The 25,728-nt window shown below is 33.3% G+C and overlaps 1 protein-coding gene across 2 annotated transcripts in view; it reads right to left on the reverse strand.

Annotated features, from left to right (window-relative positions):
• LOC126881452 (glutathione S-transferase-like) overlaps positions 1–25,728 on the reverse strand; it is a 137,783-nt gene that overhangs the window by 50,078 nt on the left and 61,977 nt on the right. The gene's annotated exons all lie outside the window — the stretch shown is intronic.

Genomic DNA, 25,728 nt, shown 5'->3' on the forward strand with positions numbered 1-25,728 from the left:
ACCATCAAAATTTCTACCGATATTCACCTAATATATTTTTATTCCACAAAATATTCCTTTAACACTAGAAAGTCTGACTTAGCATACCTACCTAGAAAGCCGGAAGGGATCATTTTGGCCCCAAGTTCTTAAATCAATAAAAACCTGTTTTAAAGAATTTACTATTTTGTTTTAGAATAAACAAAAAATAAAAATAAACAGTTTAAAGAAATTATATAAACTCGGACGATAGAATTTAATTTTATTTTTTACTTTCATTGATTAAACATTTGGAACACCATAGAGTTTGCAGTTTTTGGCCTTTGCCACACATTGCCTTGTTACAGCCGTGGCACTGATTGGAAGTATGATTTCCTTTACAAAACATTTTTAACTGACATTTTTTTCTTTTTTGGCTAGTAACAGTGCTGGTGGTTGGTAAATCCGGTGGTGCTGGGTGTAGTACCAGATTGCGGGAGGCAAGGTATGGAGCCCGTAATTCTTCACACAGCTGAAGAATAAACTTACGACGACTAATTTTACTTCCAGTTACTTCTTTATAAATGATCCATGCATTTATTGCTCCTAAGTGAAGAATGTTATAAAACAAGTGCATTGGCCATCGTCTTGAAGCAACTTTTGTCATATAAAGACGCGCCATTTGGTCCACTACATCAACCCCATATTTTGTTTGATTATGAAAACTTACTGATTCAGGAAGTTTTTTTTCATCGACAGCAACATCCACTGTTTGATGTAATGAGCTCAACAAAAGCACATTTTTGTGACTATTTCCTTGGTATGCCGTAAGTGATATCTTTTCGTCGCTCTGGAATATATGGGTAACGTATAAATCTCTATTTTCACTCTTTACGCTTAGAGGAACTTCCTTTCTGTTGCGATTCAAAGTACCCACAAGACTTGTTGATTTCTTTCGCAAGGCCTTGGCCAATTTTAACGATATAAAGTAGTTATCTGTCGTAACATTTTTGCCCTTTCCCAGTTGATTTTCCATTAACCGCAAAACAACATGTTCACCAACACATTTCTTGCGTAGGTAATCAGTGCCAGTATAAGGGTAACCATTTACAATATATTTTGATTCCACGCATGCCAAAAGCCAAAATTTTATGCCAAACTTATCCGGCTTATTTGCTATGTACTGTGTGGACGGGCATCTGGCTTTAGAAGGCAGTAGTTGTTCGTCCACAGTGAGGTTTATTCCCGGTTTGTAACATGCACCACTATTTTCTATAAATCCATTCCAAACCGCAGAGGCTAGAGCAAATTTGTCGGTTTTCAATCGTTCAGATCTCGTTTGCTTTATGACAAATCTGAGATATATTATAATATCCTTGAATCTGTCTCGTGACATAGTTTGCCTAAAAAACTGAGGACCCCATACTGTTTCCCACAAGCTGTTGATTGGGAAATTTTTGGCGCCGTAGACTCCTCTTGCGTACATAATAGCAAGGGCAGCCTCCAGTTCTTCCAAAGTTATAGTCCATGTGTCATTTTTCAAACATCGATGTGCTTCTGCAATAGTGCATTCTTGTATATGACGTAACATGCTGTCGTTGATTATAAGATGCCAAGCACTTACCACACAATTGTTCCTCACGTTCCTTTTTGCATACGACGTAGGACCTGATTCCTCTCGATAAATGTTGTGCTGAGCGCGTAGTCCTGTAATGAGCAAACATTCAATGAATATGAAGATACTAAAAATCATAATCTTACCAGGTACTGATCCAGAATCAATAACTTTCCACGTTGTTCCGTCTTTCGATTGTTCGGTGTCTCCGATTGAAATAGCTTTTCCTTGTTGACCTCTTTTTTTCTTGCGACTTGGCCTAGGTGCACTTGGATTCACGATAAGATTAGCTGAGTCGTACTGTTGAGATGTAGAAGCAGTGTTTACATACTTTGATGGCTCTTGTACAATAAAACTTTCTAACTGCTCTGAATCATCAGAGTCACTCGAATCATTATTTTGTGGTGGTATGTATTGTTCATCGTCTGACTCATTATTTTCTTCAAATTCAGATTCACCTCCCGAAACATCTTCTTCTGTTTTTCGTATTTCTTCAAGAAGTTCAAGATCTGATAGTCCACGACGAGACTTTTTACAGTCGTCTTGAATTTTCACAAATGAACGAATATTTCAATATTCCAGAAACGAGAGTCAGCAGAACCTAATAAACCGGACAATAAACAAAATACTTTCAAGGAACAAACACTATGTACCAAAATACCTTCTAGGAATAAACGTGCATAAACAAACTTTTATCCATCCGACAGAAAGTTAAAAGAAATCGTCTTATTTCCGAGAAAACGATAATAAGTGATACAGGACCAATTTGGCCCCTTCAGACTTCTAAGGTAGGTTTGTTAGAAAATCCATTTAGCAAATTTAGTAAACAATATTTTTTGCTTTAAATAAGACTGTCAATTCCACAAAAATCAAACTGATTTGATTAAATTCATATAAGTAATAAACAACTACTGTCAAAAAGTTTATGGTGTAAACGTTCAGTTGGCGTATATTCCCACATGACAGACACGCGAAGTTGGCGCAATGGGAAAGCACTTCGATTTTTGATCGGCGGGAAGCGGGTTTGATCCCCAACGCAAGTTACTATTTTTTCATTTTTTATACATTTCATGATTGTAAGTACATTATTATATAATATTTTCAGAAAATACGTATTTAGTTAAAATTTTTGGCAACAATTATTGTTCAGAAATCATTTCTTTGTGGCATTTTTCAATGTGTTTGTGTGTGTTTTATTCTTTTATTTTTTTAATTTTTGGTATTGTTTTAATAAAATTTTTTGAAAAGTAGTAAGTATTAAAATTAGTTTAATAGTTAAATTAAATATAAATAAACTGTTTAAAGTATATTGATTTCGTTGAAATCATATAATAGAAGTATAACTTCTTACGTGCGTACAAAGTAGGTACACACATTTTTTTTGGTACGGGGGATACAAGCCTATTATACAGAGTGTCCAAAAAACATTTTTTTTTATTAAATTAATTGACACAAAAAAAAATGTATGTTCTTTACGTGCTTACTGTATATAAAAATCTTGTGTCACGATTTTTATAGACTTTAATCAGACATCCCAACCTAGGCTCCGGCAGGCCTTGGAACATTTTATCCCAGGAGATGATCAGAACTGTTATCTATTATCTCTAAGGTCGCTTGATATTCGCCTCCATAGCCCTCTTTTGCCCAAGAGAAGAAATCCTCCTAACATATTAATAAGTCACTTTAATTGGTTTTTATAAAAAAAAATATTAGAATAACAAGAGTAGGTAAACTGAATTTACCGTTTCTGTCGATGGCTTAAAAACGCGCACACTCACAGAACGAGAAACTAAATCAACATAACTTAATACTTTGAAACCGTTTAAATCAAACAAAGATAACCAACCCTGTAGAGGAAGAACAACTGATTGTGACAACCAAGGTTTGAACTATTGAAAAAGCCCCCAATATTTAAAAAATCAATTATAAAGTCATGTATTTTGTGAGATATATTGGGCAAAAGAGGGTTAGCTTATCTTCCGCAAATCTGGACAGCATCCAACTAAGCGATACCTTTATAGTTTTTACATGACAATGCATCCCTCTTTTGTATACAGGGCATAATAAAGCCTGATCCAGTCTTTGAGTGTATTTCCTCTTCTCTGTCCTCTGGATAAGGTTACAGACACTTTTTTGAAGGAAGCTCTTCACCTACATTTTTTAGGATTAGTGTAGCTATCTCGATTTTTGAAAGCCTTTATTATATTCTTAATCTCTTACATTCTTAGCTGCGCTAAGTGTTCTACTTATTACACTTGCGATCATAAGAAGCGGGTCACTCGATGAATTATTCAAGTTATATGTCTCGAATTTTCTAAACCTGTTGTCCGATTTGAGTGATTTTTTAGTATGTTACAGCCTTATTCTTTATCAATATCGCTATAATAATATTGTTGCTAGACAGGTAAACTGTCATTGTATACCGGGTGTAACAATCATACTGTGTTTATTCCTCGGAAGTTCGGAACACCATGTGGAATGTTTTAGCATAGATAAAATATTGAAATTAAAACTCAATCGTAGCATTAGGCTTTCTTAACATTTTCTTTTTTGATTTATTTGTTTATGTTGGATAATAAAAAAGTTAGGCATGTTAACAACTAACCATGTTCTTCATCAATACAGGGTGTTTCTAAATAAGTGCGACCAACTTTAAGGGGTAATTCTGCATGAAAAAATAATGACCATTTGCTTTATAAACGTATGGCCGCAAATTCTTCGGTTTCGAGATACGGGATGTTGAATTTTTTCTTACAAACTGACGATTTATTTATTGCTCTAAAACCGGTTGAAATATGCAAATGAAATTTGGTAAGTGTTAAGAGGTATTTATGCCGCGTTTTTTGACATACAATTAAGAATTTTATATTCACCATTGTCGTGCATACGGGGTGTATCTAAAATGTTTAAACTCGTATGCACGCCAATTATGAATATAGAATTATTAATTGTATGCCAAAAAATGCACAATCACTGTCCCTTAAAACCTACCAAAATCATTTGCATATCTCTACGGGTTTTAGAGCAATAAATAAATCGTCAGTTTGTAAGAAAAACTTTAACATCCCGTATCTCGGAAACGAAGCATTTGCGGACATACGATTATCAAACACACTGTCATTATCTTTTTCATGCCGAATAATTATCCCTTAAAGTTTGTCGCACTTATTTAGAAACACTCTGTATTGATGAAGAATATGGCTAGTTAGTAACGTGCCTAACTTTTTTATTATCCGACATAAACAAATAAATCAAAAAGGAAAATGTTAAAAAAGCCTAAGGCTACAATTGAGTTTTAATTTCAATATTTTATCTATGCTAAATAAACACAGTATGATTGTTGCATCCGGTATACAATGACAATTTACCTGTCTAGCAATATTACTATTATAGCGATATTGCTAAAGAATAAGGGTATAAGATACTAAAAAAATCACTTAAATCGGACAACAGGTTTAGAAAATTCGAGACATCTAACCTGAATAATTCATCGAGTGACCCGCTTTTTATGATCGCAAATGTCATCTTGTTCTATAGAAGATTTTTATTATCCTGTGCATTTTGTCCATTCAATAGTTCCCTAAAATCTCACAACTGTTTCATTTTTACTGGTCAGCTTTCCGTCTTCTTTTTTAGGTATATATTAAAATTCTGGTATTCCTTTTGAAGTCATTTTAACTTCCTGATACAAGAAATATATTGCTATTTTCTGGAATTTCTCTTCTCTTTTCTATTGGGACCGTGCAAGTTCGGAAAAGCGACACCTGGTTTCTACGCTCTGCACTTTTATTCGCACTTTTAATTATATTGACCAATCATATGGTCCTGGTTACTGGATAATTGTCAAGGCCATAGTCCAAAAAAATAATAAGAAGAAAAATAAGATTCAGGTTATGTTATTAAAACGTAAACAATTGTATGTAGTAAATAAAATAAGTTATTAAAATGCAGTACTGCAAGCAAAATACAATTAATTAAATTTACCTTTATTATAATAATTGCATATCATATCAATATTGTGGAGCAATATATAATTTATCTTCTTCATTGACAGTAGATATGAAATATACGTCAATTTGACAATTTCAATTGACAATGAATTATTTAATAAAGTTACAATATTTGTCCGCTATTCTCGCACGATCGTCTCTTGTATCCCTTCCAAGTACTTGCACACCGCGAATAGTACTTTTCTTTCTATTTCCTTTTCTGCCATCTACATAATATACCTCCCTTTTTTCTTCTTCGATCCTAGTAACGTCGGTTCAGGATATTATTGTTGTCTTCCGCTATTTTAAGGTAATATTCACCGAACCAGTTCTTCTGTTTTATTTTCGTTCTTTTGTGGAATGATATTATGCACAATTCACAGTTTTTGCCACAGTTATCGCCCTCTTTGTACTTTGCCGTGTACAAGAATTCATCTGTACTCAGTAGATATATCTTAAAAACACCCTGTAATTATCTACGATAATTACTTTCAGTTATTTATGTCATCATAACAATATTACAACCTTCATTCGATTATACAAATATTGTTATCCTAGATCACGATTCACTAATAAATTGCAGAGTCAATTATAAACACTTTTCATGGTCGATGCTGAATAGGCATTTCTAAATATATAAACAGCAAAACTATAACAAGGGAATTCTTATTATTATATTAGACATTCGTCATTCTATTTTGTGATCAGACGTAATATTTCCACATTAAAGATAGTGTCTCTTTTTCTTCACGAGACGTTCTTTGGGTGCGGTGCTACCAGCTTATGCTCATGCGAGTGTAAATAAAACAACTCAACAAGTAAAAGCGTATCAATTATTCCACCCCTCGGATAAGGGATAACCACCCTCACCGGGAGCAGATAGCCTTAATGCCAGGGCTGTCATATGGCGATCCAAGACCAGGCGAGAACGTAAGGAACAAGCAGTCTAGAACGAGAAATGGAGAAACACGTCAATGTTCTGGCACCTCGACCACCCTAGAACAGTGTGGTATGCAGAAAAGGATGGAGACATCAGGCTTGACATGGAGCTGAATGGAATGGTATGGGACGTGCAGCGAGGACTTTTTGGGTGATACGAACACAGACGTGTAAAAGTGGTAAGTCCATATTAGCTATTTTTATGGTATTTCCTGATTAATATAAAGTATAAAGTATAAACATTATGTGCTACCTTAATTACATTAATATATGTTTCAAGTTTACCTATTTTTACTTAATTATTCTATTCTATTACCAATATTTATCAATATACAAAGATTTTTTTTTACCCTCATATTAAGTTATTATAGGACGCAATGATACAATTTTATATGATTTTTTTTTACATATTTATCAACGTATACTTTATCCTTGCTGACTTTTATTCATTTATTATTTGACTACTGATGTTTAGTACATTTTTGCAATTTTTTATGATTTTAATATTTGCTATCGTAAATATACCTATCAAAATAAATATACGATATATAACAAATATACGCTATATGCATAATACATTTAAATTATTATTCTAACTACTTATTTACAAGGGTTAATATAACGTTATTTATTTTTGAATTTTATTATTCTTTTTCTCATGATCATCTTTCAGTGCGTCACAGTTTTTCGATTTCTCTCTAACGCATTAAATTGTATGTGACAGAAAAAAAGGCACGTCTGGGAATACTTCGGTAATTATTCTAGTTCGGTGATTATTCTAGTTGTCGATAGATGGCGCCATAATCAAAAAAGAATTATTTATTAAATAAAATAATAATATTATCAATATAATCTGTACAATTTATAAGACTATACAAATGAAAGAAAATACCATTTTATAAATGCAATAGACACAATTGATTTGGTTTTATTCCAAATTGAAAATAAAATTTGACAACTGTCAGATTTAACTAAAATGTCACGTTAGAATAAATGTCATAAATATGTATTATCACGGACTTACCTTTTTTTCTATAATTTGTGACGCACTGAAAAATGTTCATGAAAAGGAGAATACTACTGCAATTTTTACATATTTTTACCATATATTGACGTATTATTTTATCTCCATATTTTTTTACTATATATCTATATACTACATATCTATATACACCGTAAGACTATCGAATTTATATTTTCGCTAAGAAGTGCAGGAGCTGAAAAAAAAATTATGTATAAATGAGTAGCAACAAAGTTACTTGGGAAGATTTTGTCAAAATAGTTGAGGAAATTGCACAAGAAATAGACAGGCAAAGCAGAAGAGTCTTAAAGAAAAAAGTTCCGAAATCTAAGGACATAAAGGAAGAAGTGACGACACAGCTAATTAAAGCTTATAACAAGTTCACGCAATTGACTAGGAAAAACTGGGAAGCACTTTCGGACAAACAAAGGGAATCGTGCAACAAATATTTTGGAAAAATCAGAGACAAAGTTATACGATCATTTCAAGCAGTAAATGTGAGAACAGTGGTTCCAAGTTCAATACATCAACCAATCGACAAGGAAGTTGAAGAGGAACAAAGCGATGAGGAAATAGAAGAAGGAAAAAGCGACGAGGAAGGAGAAGAAGAAATAATTAACGACGGAATAAAAGAGGAAAAAGGTGACATAAAACAAGATATAACAATATTAAACATGGCTTTGACAATCAATGAATTTTTGAATATCGCAAGCAAGATATTGCCCAACGAGTTCGATGGAAGCGCAGGGAAATTACAACCATTTTTAGACGCATTAGAACTACTTGGAAAATTGGCAGAAGGTCATGAAGACACAGCTGTAACGCTAATAAAAACGCGACTCACCAATAAGGCTAGGAACCTAATAACCACAGAAGATACGATTCCACGGATAGCTGAAGCACTAAAGAAAGAATTAAAAGGTGATAATCCGAAGAATTTAATAGCCAAATTAGCCAAAAAAGGGCAAGGGCATAGAGATGCAGCAGTGTACGCATCTGAAGTGGAAGAGTTAGCAGAACAATTAAAAGTAGCATACATAGCGGAAGGAATGCCACTTGACTTAGCAAAGAAATATACGACGGAAGCAGTAGTAACAACAATGAAACGAAACGCTAATGCAGAGAAAGCTAAGCTAATACTGGAAGCAGGTAACTTTACATCACCGCAGGAAGTAGTATCTAAATTTTTGTCGATCGATACGACTGAAGAAAATGCACAAGGAAGAGTCTTAAATTATAGGACAAACTACGAGAATAGGAGAGGACAGCAGCAATACAGAAGAGGATACCATAACAAATATGACAGAGGAAGAAGAAATAACTTCGGACAACGGAACGAAGGAGAAGCAACGGACAATCAACGAAATTATTCGAACAGAGGATACAGACAATTTAATAATCAAACATACAGAGGAAACCAGAGAGGCGGACGTAACAGGAACGTAAGGTTACTAGAAATAGAGGACAGTCAAGAAGAGCAAGAAAACCAGCAGTTGGGGTTTTGAATGAACAAGAAGTTGGAAGCACACAGGCAGAAATAAAATATAACATTTACAACTTCGACCTAAACCTAACGAACTTTGTACGAATGAAAACAGGAATTCTTGAAAACACAAGCACTTTTATCATAGACACAGGAGCTGACATTTCAATACTAAAATGTTCACAAGATTTTATGAAGGAACAGGTGAAACCAAACACAAAGGCGAAAATAAAAGGAGTCACTAAAGGAGAGTTGCAAACAATGGGAGAAGTTGAGACAACACTCGAAGTAAAAGGAACTCGATTCGAACACATCTTTCAATTGGTAGAACCTAACTTTCCAATTCCAACAGACGGAATCATTGGGAGAGACTTTATTTCTAACTTTCAATGTATACTAGATTACGCAAACCTTAAAATGCACATTAAAGAGGACAACGATTGTTACATTAGTACGAAAATTCTGGATAATATAGACAATGACACCATAATAATACCGCCTAGATGTGAAATTTACAGAATCGTAAAAATTTTTCAAACGTTAAAGAAAGACAGGATAGTGGAACAGCAAGAAATACAACCAGGAATATTCATAGCAAGAGCAATTATTTCAAGTAATAATCCATACATCAAAATTTTAAACACAACGTACGAAACAGTAAATGTAGACGCAAGCACAATCAGGACGTTGGATATTAAACTATTCAATATATATATAGGCTAGTCAACGACAGCAAGGACAGAAAAAAAGAATTACGAGAATCACTGAAATTAGACATACCAGAATACATACGAGACAACTTAGTATCGTTATGCGAGGAATATTCAGACATATTCGCCCTAAGGCATGATATGTTAACCTGTAACAATTTCTACGAACAAAAACTAAGAGTTAAAGACCAAACTCCGGTATATATCAAGAATTATAGGACACCTCATGCGCAAACAGAGGAATTAAATCGACAAGTACAAAACCTAAGAGACCAAGGAATCATAGAACCATCTACATCCGAGTACAACAGCCCAGTAGTACTGGTACCGAAAAAAGCTATAGATGGAGGAAAAGCATGGAGATTATGCATAGATTTTAGACAACTGAACAAGAAGATAGTTACAGACAAATTTCCATTACCAAGAATAGATTCGATATTAGATCAACTAGGAAGAGCAAAATGGTTTTCAGTTATAGACTTAATGTCAGGCTTTCACCAGATACCATTAGAAAAATCATCGAGAAAATACACATCGTTCAGCACAGAAAATGGAGCATTTCAATTTACCAGATTACCTTTTGGATTAAATGTAAGCCCAAATAGCTTTTCAAGAATGATGTCAATAGCATTTTCAGGATTAACACCAGACAAAGCATTTCTTTACATGGACGATATCGTAGTAATTGGAATATCCGAAAAACATCACTTAGACAACCTGAAAAAGACATTCGAGACATGTCGAAAATTCAATTTGAAACTTAACCCAGGAAAATGTCAATTCTTTAGAAGGGAAGTAACATATTTAGGACATGATCTTTCTCAAGAGGGAGTATCACCAGACAAAGCGAAGTATGCAGCAATTGAACAATATCCGACACCTAAGACAGCGGAAGAAACAAAGAGATTTGTAGCATTTTGCAACTATTACAGACGTTTTATTAAAAATTTTGCGGAAATATGCAGACCACTCAACAAATTATCGAGGAAAGGAGTAGAATTTTCGTGGACCGAGGAGTGTGAAAAAGCATTCAAAAAGCTTAAAGCATCTCTGACGAAACCACCAATTTTAAAATATCCTGATTTCAACAAACAGTTTATCTTAACAACAGACGCATCCAATGAGAGTTGTTCAGCAATCCTAAGTCAAGATTATAACGGAATTGACCTACCTATAGCATATGCATCAAGAAGTTTTAGTAAAGGAGAATGTAATAAACCTATAATCGTTAAGGAATTACTAGCGATTCATTGGGGAATTAATTATTTTAAATGTTATCTATATGGAGCACCAACATTCAAAGTAAAAACAGACCATAAACCTTTGACACACCTATTTGCAATGAAAGAACCAACCTCAAAACTCACGAGGATCAGATTAGACCTAGAAGAATATGACTTCGAAATAGAGTATATAACAGGGAAAAGTAACTACGCAGACAGCCTTTCAAGAATAACATTGCATCAACTAAAAAACCTATACATAGACAACGCCCATATACTAGCTATAACAAGAGCTCAAGCAAAAGAAAAGGAGAAAGAAGCAAGACAAACAAAGGCTGAAAGTGAACTCGCACTACAGCCAGAAGCCACCAAACAGACAGTAAGGAAGGTACTAAATAATTTAGAGGCGCATAGACTACCAATTTTGTCCTTTGGAGCAGAACTAATCTCACCAAGACTGAGCATTAGGGCCAAAAACAAAATAAAATGCAGCAAAAGCATAGCCACAGGATTGAATCGTTTCGATTTAAACCAAGCGTTGGTACAGCTTGATAAGCTGGCGGTAGAGAATGCAGTACGTAAAGTAAAAATATACGTAAATGATATTATTTTTAAAATGTGCACAATTGATGAATTTATTAAAGAAGGAAATAAAAAATTGAAGAATATAGAAATATACATATGTGAAGTACCAGAAACAATAAAAGATGACAAAGAAAAACACAGATTAATAGGAGAATACCATAATCACCCGATGTTCGGAGGACACGTAGGGAATAACAGACTAATTAAGAAGCTAAAGGCAAGATTCCGATGGAAAAATTTGGAAAAAGACGTAAGAAAATACGTAAAACAATGCCACAAATGTCAAATTAACAAACCGAAAAGAACACATGTCGAAGAGTTCGTGATATCGGACACATCTTCCAAACCATGGGACATAGTATACATAGATACAATAGGTCCATTCACGAGAAGTAATGAAGGTAATAAATACTGTATCACAATGTTGTGTGAACTGACAAAATACGCGGTCAGCATACCAGTGTGCAATAAAGAAGCAGAGACAATAGCAAGAGGAATCTTTGATCATTTCATACCAACATACGGACTCATGAAGCAAATAAGAACAGACCAAGGCACAGAGTATAAGAACGAAGTAATGCAGGAATTAACAAAGCTATTAAAAATAGAACACAACTTTTCAACGGCATACCACCCACAGTCCATTGGAAGTTGCGAAAAACTACACAGAACGTTGAACGAGTACGTAAGAGCATTCATAGACGAAGACAGAGAAAATTGGGATGTGTGTTGCAGAATGTTCACATACTGCTACAATACAACCCCTAACGCGTATCATGGATACACACCGTTCGAACTGTTATATGGCAGGAAGGTTAACCTGCCGGAAGACCTTACACATGAGATTCAACCATGTTACAATATAGATGCCTACTACAATGAGTTACGATACAAACTACAAAGCGCACACGAGAGAGCCAGAACCTTCTTATTAAAACACAAAAAAGAGCGGCAAGAAAAGAATAAGCTCAAAGCAACACCACAACACTTTAAAATAGGAGACCTAGTCCTTGTAAAAAGGGAAGAGAATGGTAAGTTTGATAGTCTTTATGTAGGTCCTTTCACGATAACAGAAGTAAATAGCGTTAATTGTAAAATCAGAATAGAAAACAATAAAATCAAGGAAATACATAAGAATAGATTATATGCTTACAATCCGAAAACACAGTGAGTGACAAGTGTTACGAAACAATGTTGTTAAACGAACATTTTATATTATTTATGTATTTGCGTAGGCTTAGGAAGTTTGTATATAAAATAAATTTTTTGTATTGATTACAACACAGTATGGGTTGGTAGCACGACTTGCAAATTTCCCTCCCCGTAGTCGGAAAATTCCTAAAAAGGGAAGGTGTACAAGAATTCATCTGTACTCAGTAGATATATCTTAAAAACACCCTGTAATTATCTACGATAATTACTTTCAGTTATTTATGTCATCATAACAATATTACAACCTTCATTCGATTATACAAATATTGTTATCCTAGATCACGATTCACTAATAATTGCAGAGTCAATTATAAACACTTTTCATGGTCGATGCTGAATAGGCATTTCTAAATATATAAACAGCAAAACTATAACAAGGGAATTCTTATTATTATATTAGACATTCGTCATTCTATTTTGTGATCAGACGTAATATTTCCACATTAAAGATAGTGTCTCTTTTTCTTCACGAGACGTTCTTTGGGTGCGGTGCTACCAGCTTATGCTCATGCGAGTGTAAATAAAACAACTCAACAAGTAAAAGCGTATCAATTATTCCACCCCTCGGATAAGGGATAACCACCCTCACCGGGAGCAGATAGCCTTAATGCCAGGGCTGTCATAGCCGCATTATTTGTTCTATGCCTAGGTGATGACCCTATAATTTAGAGAATAGCTTTTCATTTATTTAATTTAGTTTTTCTATATCATATCGTCTTCTTTTTTCTGTCTGTGGTTTTATTGTTTCTTTATCGCTTTGTACTAGGCAGTTTTTACCAGAAAATGGATCAGATTCAATTTCGGCTCCCGTTTTGGCAGATGTTCATATTGATCCATTAGTCGCTCATAAAATAGGTCTTTTGTTTCATCCTGTTTTCTTCGGATGTGGTATATATTATGTTAATTTCAGTCAAATTTCTTTTCCCCCCTTAACTCGTGTTGTGCACATTCTGCCTAAAGGATATAATTTACACTTCTTAATTCTTTGTAATGAGATTTTATTACATTCTTTATTTACTTTCTCACGTTACGCAACTTAATAGTATAAGCAATAAAGAGACTAAGTTTTCACTCTAATGGCATATAAAACAACATAATGCTATTCTACATCCCACCAGAATGAAAACAATGGGAACCTTCTCTGGTTACACCTCCGAGGCTTCTACAATTTGCAAGCCATACGGATGCTGAGACTAAGGAAGATGAGGGAATTCTACAATTTACAATTCACGTCCCATCTGCTCAGCGCGGTAAAGTTCCAACGAGAATGGTTCCCTTCATACACTCCACACAGAGTAAATGTAAATCAAAAATGAATTACCATTTTCAATTTCGTTGCAAAACAAAAACACAGCCGAACCATATTCTAGTCCAATCAGAGAGTGCCGCAAGCACAAGTGTTGTTTTATATGCCATTAGATTGAAAACTTAGTCTTTTTGCTAGCAGTTGCCGCTAGGGCATCTATGCCATTTCGTTCGTTGCAATCCGGGACTGCACGCTGGGGTTTGTTTTGGTTGGATCGGGGAGAGCAGCATATGTGCCTCCTGATGAGAGACTAATAAGTTTCGAAACCGGTAGGGGTGCTTACGGCACTATCTGATTGGACTAGAATATGGTTCGGCTGTGTTCTCGTTTTGCAACGAAATTGAAAATGGTTATTCATTTTTAGTATAAGAAATCTTTATATCTTAATATAAAAAAATCTTATCATTGACTTGTGTATTTACGATACTTAAGCAGATAATAAAATTTATTTAATTTGATTTCAAGAACGGCTATCTCTCAAAACAAATATAACTTTTATGGGAGTGAATAGGTACTTATATTTAGGTAAGTATGAATTAACGAAAATATTAAATAATATTATTTAATCTTAAAACGATCGGGCGCGAATAGCGGAGAAATCTTGCAACTTTCTTAAATAATTCATATTGTCAATTGAAATTGTCAAATTGACGAATATTTCATACCTACTGTCATTGAAGAAGAAAAATGATATGTTGCTCACAATATTGATATGAATATGCAATTATTATATAAAAGTATATTTAATTATATCGCGTATATTATTTAAAAGTATATTATTTAAGCATATCGAAGAGGCACTGAAAAAAACAAAAAGTAGAGAAATCACGATAGTGCTAAGTGATTTCAATGCAAAGATTGGAAAGGGGCAAAGCGGAAAGTGTGTAGGAAAATATGGTCTGGGAAATCGCAATCAGAGAGGGGATCGTCTACTCGTCTACTACAATTTTGCCAACAGCAGAACTTCATTATTATAAACACAGTTTTCAAACTACCCAACAGACCACTGTATACATGGCGATCGCCCGCAGATTCATCGGAGAAAGTAGTTAGAAACCAGATAGACTACATTATGATAAACGAAAGATACCGTAATGCTGTTAAAGCCATAAAAGCATATCCCGTAGCAGACGTGGCCTCAGATCACAACCCACTTATCGCCAAAATTACACTCACACTTAAAAATATTAAAAGACATCAGAGAACTGCTACAATAGACATAAGCAAGCTTAAAGAACCCAACGTAAAAGAATGTATTCAACACGAACTGCATACGAACTGTAGAGAGCTGAACATAGACACCAATGACATTGACGAGCACTGGGAGCAACTAAAACATTGCATACTAATGTTTATTTTTTAACCAGAAGGAGTAAACTAAAAAGACAGATTCACGCCCAAGAAGTACATCTTCTTTTTTGGTTGATCTAGTCGGCCCTCAACGGTAATCCATAAATATTATATTAAATTAATACGTCGCTAAAAAGTTCCAAAAACAACTGCTTTTTATACAGGGTGCGCCAAACCTCTGGTTTCCTTTGATTAAGGCTAAATTATGGGATATCAAAAAAATATTTTTAACAAAATTAATGTATATTGAAGCCGCCTATAATTTAAAATTATTTTCGATTATACAGGGTGAGTCAGAACGACGGTACGAACCAAAGTTGTGTTTATTTAAATGGAACACCCTATATATTAAATCATTTTTAAATATATTTTTTTTAAATATCAAGAATTTGTATAAGGTATTATAGGCCTAAAGTTAAAAATTTTCGAAATATGTACACTTTTATTGAGAAAAATGGTAATATTCAAAGGGCTGTGAATTAGGCTTTCAAGATAATAAAAATTTAAATGACAAAGTTTTATTAGTATACTGTTATTTTTAAATAAATTAACATATTTGACATATGCCATAAAATATACAGTGTGATCACTATTTGCAAATACAAAATTTTCTCATTTTTTTTAAATGGGTATATCAGTATTGCCTTTTGTAGTAAATATTACTTTTCTTTTGGTATAAGGTTGTATATACCTAGCATGTTTCGTATTGTAGATATTTAAAAAAAAACTATAGATTTTAAGTTTTTGCGGATTTTTTATTAAAAATTTTTTTTGCAAAAAAAATAGTTATAATCTTGTTTTAGAAACATACCATAAAATATCAAATATGAAAATAAAAACGTAATTAAAGATTAAAATAAATCGTATACTAGTACAATCCAATTGATTTAATAACTTAAAATTATTTTACAAAAAATATTTTACCATACTAATGAATGCATAAATTAGTTACTAAATTAAATAAACAACCAAATTTGATATCTACCCTAGTAATTTTTCTACCACAGCAACTTTCCAGTACCAAATTAATTGTTAGTTATATCGTATTTAAGAGTAAGATCAGTTAAACTTTTAATTTACATTTTAAATTTACCTACATCTTGAGAACATAATATGAATGTTAAATGTATCAGCCAAATTATTTATTAATATAAATAATATTAAATGGTGTCACAATAGCTGGTAATACTTTTGTAGTTGAAATTTTTATAACAATTTTTTATATTTTAAATTTTAATTTTTCATCCGAACAATTGGTGGATATGACATTTGTTTTGGGCGAAACCATTAGAAATGATTACCAGCTTTTGTGACACGACTACATAGATACTATTTACTTCATAATATACTTCTATAACGTTCATTTGTTTCAAAGCATACTTTATACGTTCTCAAGATGTAGGTAAATTAAAAAGTTATTAACTGATCTTACTCATAAATACAATTTAACTAACAAAATTGGGTACAATAAAGTTACTAGGGTAGAAAAATTTCTAGGATAGATTTTAAAATTGGTTGTTTAATTTAATAATTAATTTATTTATATTAATTACATATTAGTATGGTAAAATATTGTTTGTAACATAATTTTAAAGTTATTAAATTCAATTAAGTTGCACTTGCATACGTTTTATTTTAATTTTTAATTACGTTTTTACAGATTATAATTTTTTTTGCAAAAAAATTTAAATAAAATTATCGCGGATATAAAATATCCGCGAAACGTAAAATCTATTGTTCTTTGTTAAATATTTACAAAACCAAACATGCTATGTACAAACAACCTTATACCAAAAGAAAGGTTGTAATATGTTGTTGCAATGTGTGAAAATTTTGTATTTGCAAATAGTGATCACACCGTATATTTTATGGCTATACGTAAAAGATATTAAATTATTTAAAAATGACACTACATTATAAAAACTTTGACCTACCACTTAAATTTTTATTACCTTGGAAACATAATCCACAGCCCTATAAATATTACCATTTTTCTCAATAAAAATGTAAATATTTCGAAAATTATTAACTTTAGGCCTATAAGACCTTATACAAATTTTTCATATTTTTAAAAACTATATTTAAAAATGATCTAATATATAGGGTGTTCCATTAAAAAAAACAACTTTGATTCGTACCGTCGTTCTGACTCACCCTGTATAATCGAAATTAATTTTAGATTATAGACGGTTTTGATATTAGTCCTGTCGCCAGGGGGGGGGGGTACAACGGCCTCCTTAATTCAGATGGACTTACCCTAGTTTTTTTATGTATTTTTATCCGTAGAACACGAATTTTTTGGGTAACAGTTGATCCGGATGTCGATAAGATTGTTATAAACAAAGAACTTGAGGAATTACATAAAAGCGATTTTTCGCAAAACGAAACATTTTTTTGTATTTTTTGGGTGATTCTCAGCAAAAAATGGTCTTACAAGTTATTTCGTAGGATGCACAGTTTTCGAGATAAACGCGGTTGAACTTTCAAAAAATCGAAAAAGTGCAATTTTTGAACCCGAATAACTTTTGATTAAAAAATAAAATAGCAACTCTACTTACTGCATTTAAAAGTTCAAGTCAAATTCTATCGGTTTTGATTATTTGCACTGCTAAAAATTAAGTTTTTATTTGTTAAACAAAGCTGTAAACACATAGTGTTTCCCGTGCCCAATGCATGTGTTTTAATGTACGTAATCTACGTAGAAATTGTATGTATGCGCGCCTACTCGTTCGATTTCAAATGAGAAATGCATTGAAAACATAATTCAATCACTATGTGTTTATAGCTTTGTTTAACAATAAAAAAATTAATTTTTAGCAATGAAAATAATCAAAACCGATAGAATTTTACTTGAACTTTCAAATGTAAGCAGAATTGCTATTTTATTTTTCAATCAAAAGTTATTCGGGTTCAAAAATTGCAATTTTTCGATTTTTTGAAAGTTGAACCGCGTTTATGTCGAAACCTATGCATCCTACGAAAACACTTGTAAGATCAATTTTTGCTCAGAATGACCCAAAAAATACAAAAAAATGTTTTTTGTTTTGCGAAAAATTGCTGTTAAGTGATTCCTCAAGTTCTTTGTTTATAACAATCTTATCGACATCTGGATCGACTGTTACCCAAAAAATTTGTGTTCTACGGGTCAAAATACATAAAAAACTTGGGTAAGTCCATCTGAATTAAGGAGGCCGTTGTACCCCCATTGGCGACAGGACTATATACATTAGTTTTATTAAAAACATTTTTTTGTACATCCCATAGTTTAGCCGTAATCAAAGAAAACCAGAGGTTTGGTGCACCCTGTATAAAAGCAGACTAATAATAATCTAAAAATTAAAAGAATAACACAGAAAACACGGAAATCACCGATATAACTTAACACCTTGATGGACAGAGACGCTGTGCAGCGTCTTTTTTTAAAATTGTGTTGTGGCAGAACGCTGTGAAGCGTCCTTAACAAAATCTAATATCGTGGCAGAACGCTGTACCGCGTTATAATTATAATATAAATACATGGTAACACGTAAGCCACTGTCATAGAATACCTATCTATACCTTCCAATCTGTTACCCGTCTGGTAAATTCCACCTCTCTATTTCACCCCACCCATTTAAAGTATCTAACCGGCTAAGTCACACGCGAAGCTGTACAGCGTCGCCAGTTATATTGAAGTATGCGGTGTGTGTTGTACTGTGCCGCAGATAGTAAAACACGTGGTTAGGTTAGGTTGAATACGAGTTTTACTCGAAAAATGTAAGTAAAAAATAAATTTATTTAGTGTGATATTTTTGTGCCTAATATTTTATGTTATTATAGTAGGATGTATAATTTAAAATATATTATTTTGCTTTCAGATGGCGGACCGTGACCCGTATAAGAGAGAACAGCAGCGGTTGATTCAGCTGTATGACGATATTACGTCGGATGAAGAGAACTCAGATGCTGCTTATGAGGGAGAGTTCAGCTCAGATGAAAACTATGTACCCAGTGAGTCGTCTGCCTCGCAGTCAGATGAAAGTGAAGACTCTGATTTAAACGAACTCCCCGAGCTCTCCAATGTAGAGACGTCTAATAATACTCTTCACAATCCCCAGCAATATAATCTGCCAGAGGAAAGTGAAGTAGAAGAGCCCGACGCATTGGACCAGGATTCCCAGAAAATTATTCAGAAATCTCAAGACAGTATACCCCTACAAGCACTGCAGAATCAAAATTCTGATTCTTCAGATGACATAGATACAGAATGGGAGTTTACAACTGCAGATATACCAGATTTCAACTTTGATGAATCCACTAATCGTCTGAAAATTAATTTAAATGCAGAAGATAGTCCAAAAGATGTTTTTGAATACCTATTTACCGATGACATAATGAGCTATTTGGTGGAATGTACCAACAATTATGGAGAAGATTTAACAAGATCTAATAGACCCAAAACAAGGAATGCTCGAGATAATAGTTTTAGACCTGTGACTATCGACGAAATGAAGAAATTTTTGGCACTGTGTTTATTGCAGGGTCAAATTACAACTTCAAACATGCGCAGGTTGTTTTCATATGGAGATGTATTGTACTTTCATCCAATTTTTAGTTACATTATGTCAGGAAGAAGGTTTGAAAAAATATTGAGAACTTTAAATTGCTCTTCGAGAACCGCAAAACATAAAGAAAAGATTCAAGCATTCTTAGACATGCTTATAGCCAAATTCCACAATGCTTATGGACCGTCTAAAGAGTTGTCTTTAGATGAATCCCTCTTACATTTTCGTGGCAGGCTTGGATTTAGAGTTTACCTCAAAAATAAAAAGGCACGTTACGGCATTAAGTTTTATGAACTGACAACCTCCGATGGGTATCTTTTAAATACTGAAATGTATAGTGGGGATATTCAAAACGCTTCCGATGTGGGAACTACAAAAGTAGAAGCTATAGTTATGAGGTTGATGAAGCCTTACCTCATGAAAGGACACGAACTGTTTATGGACAACTTTTATAATAGTTCTATATTATCTGAAAAGTTATTAAGCTTAAAAACTCATACTAATGGAACTCTCCGGTCAAATCGCAGGAATAACCCCAAGGAACTTATAAAGAAAAAACTCAAGAAGGGTGAACATTTCTGGATGCGTAAAAAGAATGTCTACGTTTCCAAATGGCGTGATAAGCGCGATGTTCTTGTTATCACCACAAGAAATCACCCACGATTGATACAAGTGAAAAACAGATATGGCCATGAGAAAATAAAACCTGAAGAAGTTGATGTTTATAATCGTCATATGTCAGGCATCGACAGGTGTGATCAGATGACCTCAACTTATTCAACGCCAAGGAAAACGATACGTTGGTATAAGAAGGTAATTTTCCATTTATTAGATGTAACTGTATGGAACTCTTTCTACTTATACCGAAAATATTGTAAAAATAATTCCAAGACGTACAGATATTTAGAGTTCCGTGACAGTCTCATTAAATCCTATTTGAAGTTACCACCAGGTTTAGAAGCAAAGAATTTAGTTCGTCGAGAAAAACATGATAACAGGTTACCGGAAAATTCAAACTACGAGCCTGAATGTTTCACAAATGAAACAAACTTAGCAAATCATTGGCCTGAAAGAAATCCAGGCATTCCAAGTGCAAAATCGAATAAGAAAAAAGTGTTTTTGAAGTGTAGACTGTGTGCCAAAAAAGGTCAACGGAAAGAATCAGGATATAGATGTAAAGGATGTCCCCAGAAGCCTCCGTTATGTCCAGACTGTTTTGAAGAGTGGCACGAAATAACAAAAAATCAAGAATAATTTTTTAGATATCTTTGTATAAGTTAGCTTTATGCGTAAACTATGTTGATATAAATTAATATTTTTGACTTCTGAATACGTTTTAAGAATCATTATGTCTTTTTGGTTTCTTTAAATAAATATTGCTTTATTTAAATACGTTTTCTTAATGAAAAATATTTCGCTGATAGACGTCGAGTCACTGCATGTATTAGGTTGAAAACGACAATAGGCACAACGCTGTATGACGTCGAACGCATATCAGCGTTCCGCCAAGATAGACTTAATACTAGTCTTATATTGTGGCAGAACGCTGATAAGCGTTAAAACTTAAACAATATTTTCTGTAAAATTTTAATACTTGGAGTAAAATTTCAGGTCGCCCTAGTTATATTTCATCCTTTTGAATAATAATATCGACAAAAAGGGCACTGTACAAATTGACCATTTTTGAAAAACTTAGGTGTCCGTCAAGGTGTTAATTAACCTATGAAATGTCACTAGTGTCAAAATTTGATAAATGTCATTAGTGTCAAAATTTTATAACAGTGGAGTAAACCTGACTGCGGTTGGACCAATTACAAATAAGCAATACAGCGCGGTAAATTTGAATCACTCCTCTTGGTTAAAAAACAAACTTTAGAACCTTGTAAAGATATACTAAAGACTTCCACAAGGAGAAAAGAGGAATGGATGAACGATGAGATACTGAATATGATATAACAACGGAGACAATATAAGAACAAAGATGACAATAAATACAGGGAGATTAACCACGAGATAAGGAAGATGATAAAGCAGGCATAAGAAAAACAATTTGAAGAAAAATGCAAAGAGATCGAGGACCTCCAAAAAAGATACGATCTATTTAACCTACATAAGAAAGTCAAAGAAATGGCTGGACTAAGAAAACAAAATCTCACTGGTGCACTTCTGGATAGACACGGGGTTGCTATAACAGGGACCGACGAGAAAGTACAACGTTGGGCAGAATACATCGATGAACTGTTCGATGATGAAAGAGGGCACCTGGAACACATAGAACTTACTTCAGGAGAAATAGGTCCAGGTATTACAAAGGAAGAAATAATACATGCGTTAAAAACAATGAAGAACAGGAAAAGCCCAGGACCTGGCCCAGAGCACGCCAAATAGAATTCTATTTTGCGTCACAAAATAGAATTTCATAATGGGAGAATCGACGGTTGCTAGGCAACGTGACGTCACTAAAATAGAACTCTATTTGGCGTGCTACCGCCTCTGACATGCTTCCTATCGACCTTTTAAAAATTATAGATGAGCAGCATATTGATGTTTTAGTGGTTCTCTTGAACCAAATTTATAGCTCAGGCACATTACCCAAAGAATGGTTGACGTCGATATTTATTTTCCTCCCTAAAAAGAAAACCGCAAGAGAATGCGGCGACTACCGCGCCATTAGTTTGATGTCCCATGTGCTAAAGTTGCTACTGAAAGTCATCCATAACCGAATATATCATAAACTGGACATAGACATTTAGTGCAACCGATATGTGAAACAATTGTGCATTTAATGATAAAAGCATATAATTTGGACCACATATACTACACATATAAAGGTTCAAATTAAGATACGACGCCATTTCAGATTTTGCCTTTTACAAAAATGGCGGGCATTCAAAATGGCGACTTCACATATGTGACTAATGGCACCATAACTTTTGAACGAGACAAACGATTTCAACCAAATTTTGTATATAGGTCCTTTTTTTATGAATAAGATCGAGGTCTTGAATCGGAAGAATCGGTTTACCAGAAGTTGTGTTTTTACTGTTTTTTTATGTAGAAATATGTTTTTTTTTTCAATTCTTTCACCCTGTATATATTAATTTTTCAAAAAGTTAATACCGCCATTGAAAAGAGCGTAAAAGTATTTTTTAGGAAATATTTTAAACTTTTTAGTTATGTTAATTATCATTTAATAAATGGATAACGTATTCTTTTTCTCATGATCATCTTTCAGTGCGTCACAGTTTTTCGATTTCTTTCTAACGCATGAAATTGTATGTGACAGAAAAACAGGCACGTCCGTGATTACAGACATTTACAAAATTTATTCTAGTTATTCTAGTTGTCGATAGATGGCGCCATAATAAAAAAATAATTTTTTTTAATTAGATAATAATATTACAAATATAATCTGTATAATTTATAAGACTATAAATTTATAAATGCAAGAAACACATTTGATTTGTTTTTATTCCAAATTGAAAATAAAATGTGACAACTGTCAGATTTAACTAAAATGTCATGTTAGAATAAATGCCATAAATGTGTATTATCAGGGACTTACTTTTCCTATCATTTGTTACGCACTGAAAAATGCTCATGAAAAGGACAATATCTTCACATGCACGTATGTACGGCAGACTCGTGCAAATATTATAAGAATTATTATGCATTTAATGATAGAAGCATATCATTTGGACCACATATACTACACACATAAAGGTTCAAATTTAGATATAAGGCCATCTCAGATTTTGTCTTTTAGAAAAATGGCGGGCATTCAAAATGGCTACTATACATATGTGACTAATAGCACGATATCTTTTGAACATAAACTCCGATTTCAGCCAAATTTGGCATCAAGGTTCTTGTTTTGATGAAAAAGATCGAGGTCTTGAACCGAAAGAATCGGTTTACTAAAAGTTGTGGTTTTACTGTTTTTTTTTATGTTAAAATATGTTGGTTTTTTTTCAATTCTTTCACCCTGTATATATTAATTTCTCAAAAAAGTAATACCACCATTGAAAAGAGAGCAAAAATATTTTTTAGGAAATATTTTGAACTTTTTAGTTATGTTAATTACCATTTAATAAATGCATAACGTATCTTCACATGTACCTATGTGCGGCAGATTCATTTTGAATGCCCGCCATTTTTGTAAAAGACAAAATCTGAGATGGCCTTATATCTAAATTTGAATCTTTGTAAGTGTAGTGTGTGTGGTCCAAATTATATGCTTCTACCAATAAATGCACAATAATTATTATATTATTTGCACGAATCTGCCGCACATATGTTCATAGGTACATGTGAAGATACGTTATGCATTTATTAATTGGTAATTAACATAACTAAAGAGTTCAAAATATTTCCTAAAAAATATTTTTCGCTCTTTTCAACGCCGGTATTACCTTTTAAAAAATTAATATATACGGGGTGAGACAATTAAAAAAATAAACAACATTTTTATATAAAAAATCAGGAAAAACACAACTTCTGGTAAACTGATTCTTCCGGTTCAAGACCTCGATCTTTTAGGTCAAAAAAAGAACCTATATAATTAATTTGGTTGAAATCGGACTTTTCGTTCAAACGTTATCGTGCTATTAGTCACATATGTATAGTCGCCATTTTGAATGCCCGCCATTTTTGTAAAAGGCAAAATCTGAGATGGCTTCATATCTAAATTTGAACCTTTGTATGTGTAGTATATGTGGTCCGAATTATATGCTTCTACCATTAAATGCACAATAATTCTTATAATATTTGCACACATCTGCCTTCACAGGTACATGTGAAGATAAGTTATGCATTTATTAAATGGTAATTAACATAACTAAAAAGTTAAAAATAGCTCCTAAAAAATATTTTCACGCTCTTTTTAATGCCAGTATTACCTTTTTGAAAAATTAATATATACAAGGTAAAATAATTGAAAAAAAAACAACATATTTTTACATAAAAAATCAGGAAAAACACAACTTCCGGTAAACCGATTCTTCCGGTTCAAGAGCCCAATCTTATACACCAAAAAAAAGAACCTAGGTATATACCAAATTTAGTTGAAGTGGGACTTTTCGTTCAAAAGTTATGCTATTAGTCACATGTAGGTATCGTCGCCATTTTGAATGCCCGCCATTTTTGTAAAAGGTAAAATCTGAGATGGCCTCATATATAATTTTAAACCTTTATATGTGTAGTATATGTGATCCGAATTATATGTTTCTATCATTAAATGCACAATTCTTATAATATTTTTCACGAATCGGCCTCACTAATTAATGATACGCAATTTGGGTTTCGCAAAGGCTTGGGAACTCGTGAAGCTCTTTTTTCACTTAACATACTTATACAAAGGTGCCTGGACGCCAATCAAGATATATATGCGTGTTTTATTGACTATAATAAAGCATTCGACAAAGTCCGACATGAACAATTAATGCATGTCCTGGAATCAAAGCAGTTGGACTACCATGACCTCAAGATTATATCGAATTTATACTATAAGCAACGAGCAAAAGTACGTGTTAACGATCAGCTGTCAGAGGAAATTGAAATCAGACGTGGAGTGAGAGAGGGATGCGTGTTGTCGCCAATTCTTTTTAATGCCTACTCGGAAGAGATCTTTAAAAAGCTCTTGGGGGTGAAACAGCTGGAATAAAGGTAAATGGAGTTCCCATTAACAACATTAGATATGCGGATGACACTGTCATCTTATCTGAAAATATTTTGATCTTCAGAGGCTGGTGACCAGAATAGCAGAGTTTGGACAAGAATAGGGGCTAACAATGA

Source organism: Diabrotica virgifera, chromosome 3 (genome assembly GCF_917563875.1).
Source record: "Diabrotica virgifera virgifera chromosome 3, PGI_DIABVI_V3a".
In the NCBI taxonomy this organism is placed as follows: Eukaryota; Metazoa; Arthropoda; class Insecta; order Coleoptera; family Chrysomelidae; genus Diabrotica; species Diabrotica virgifera.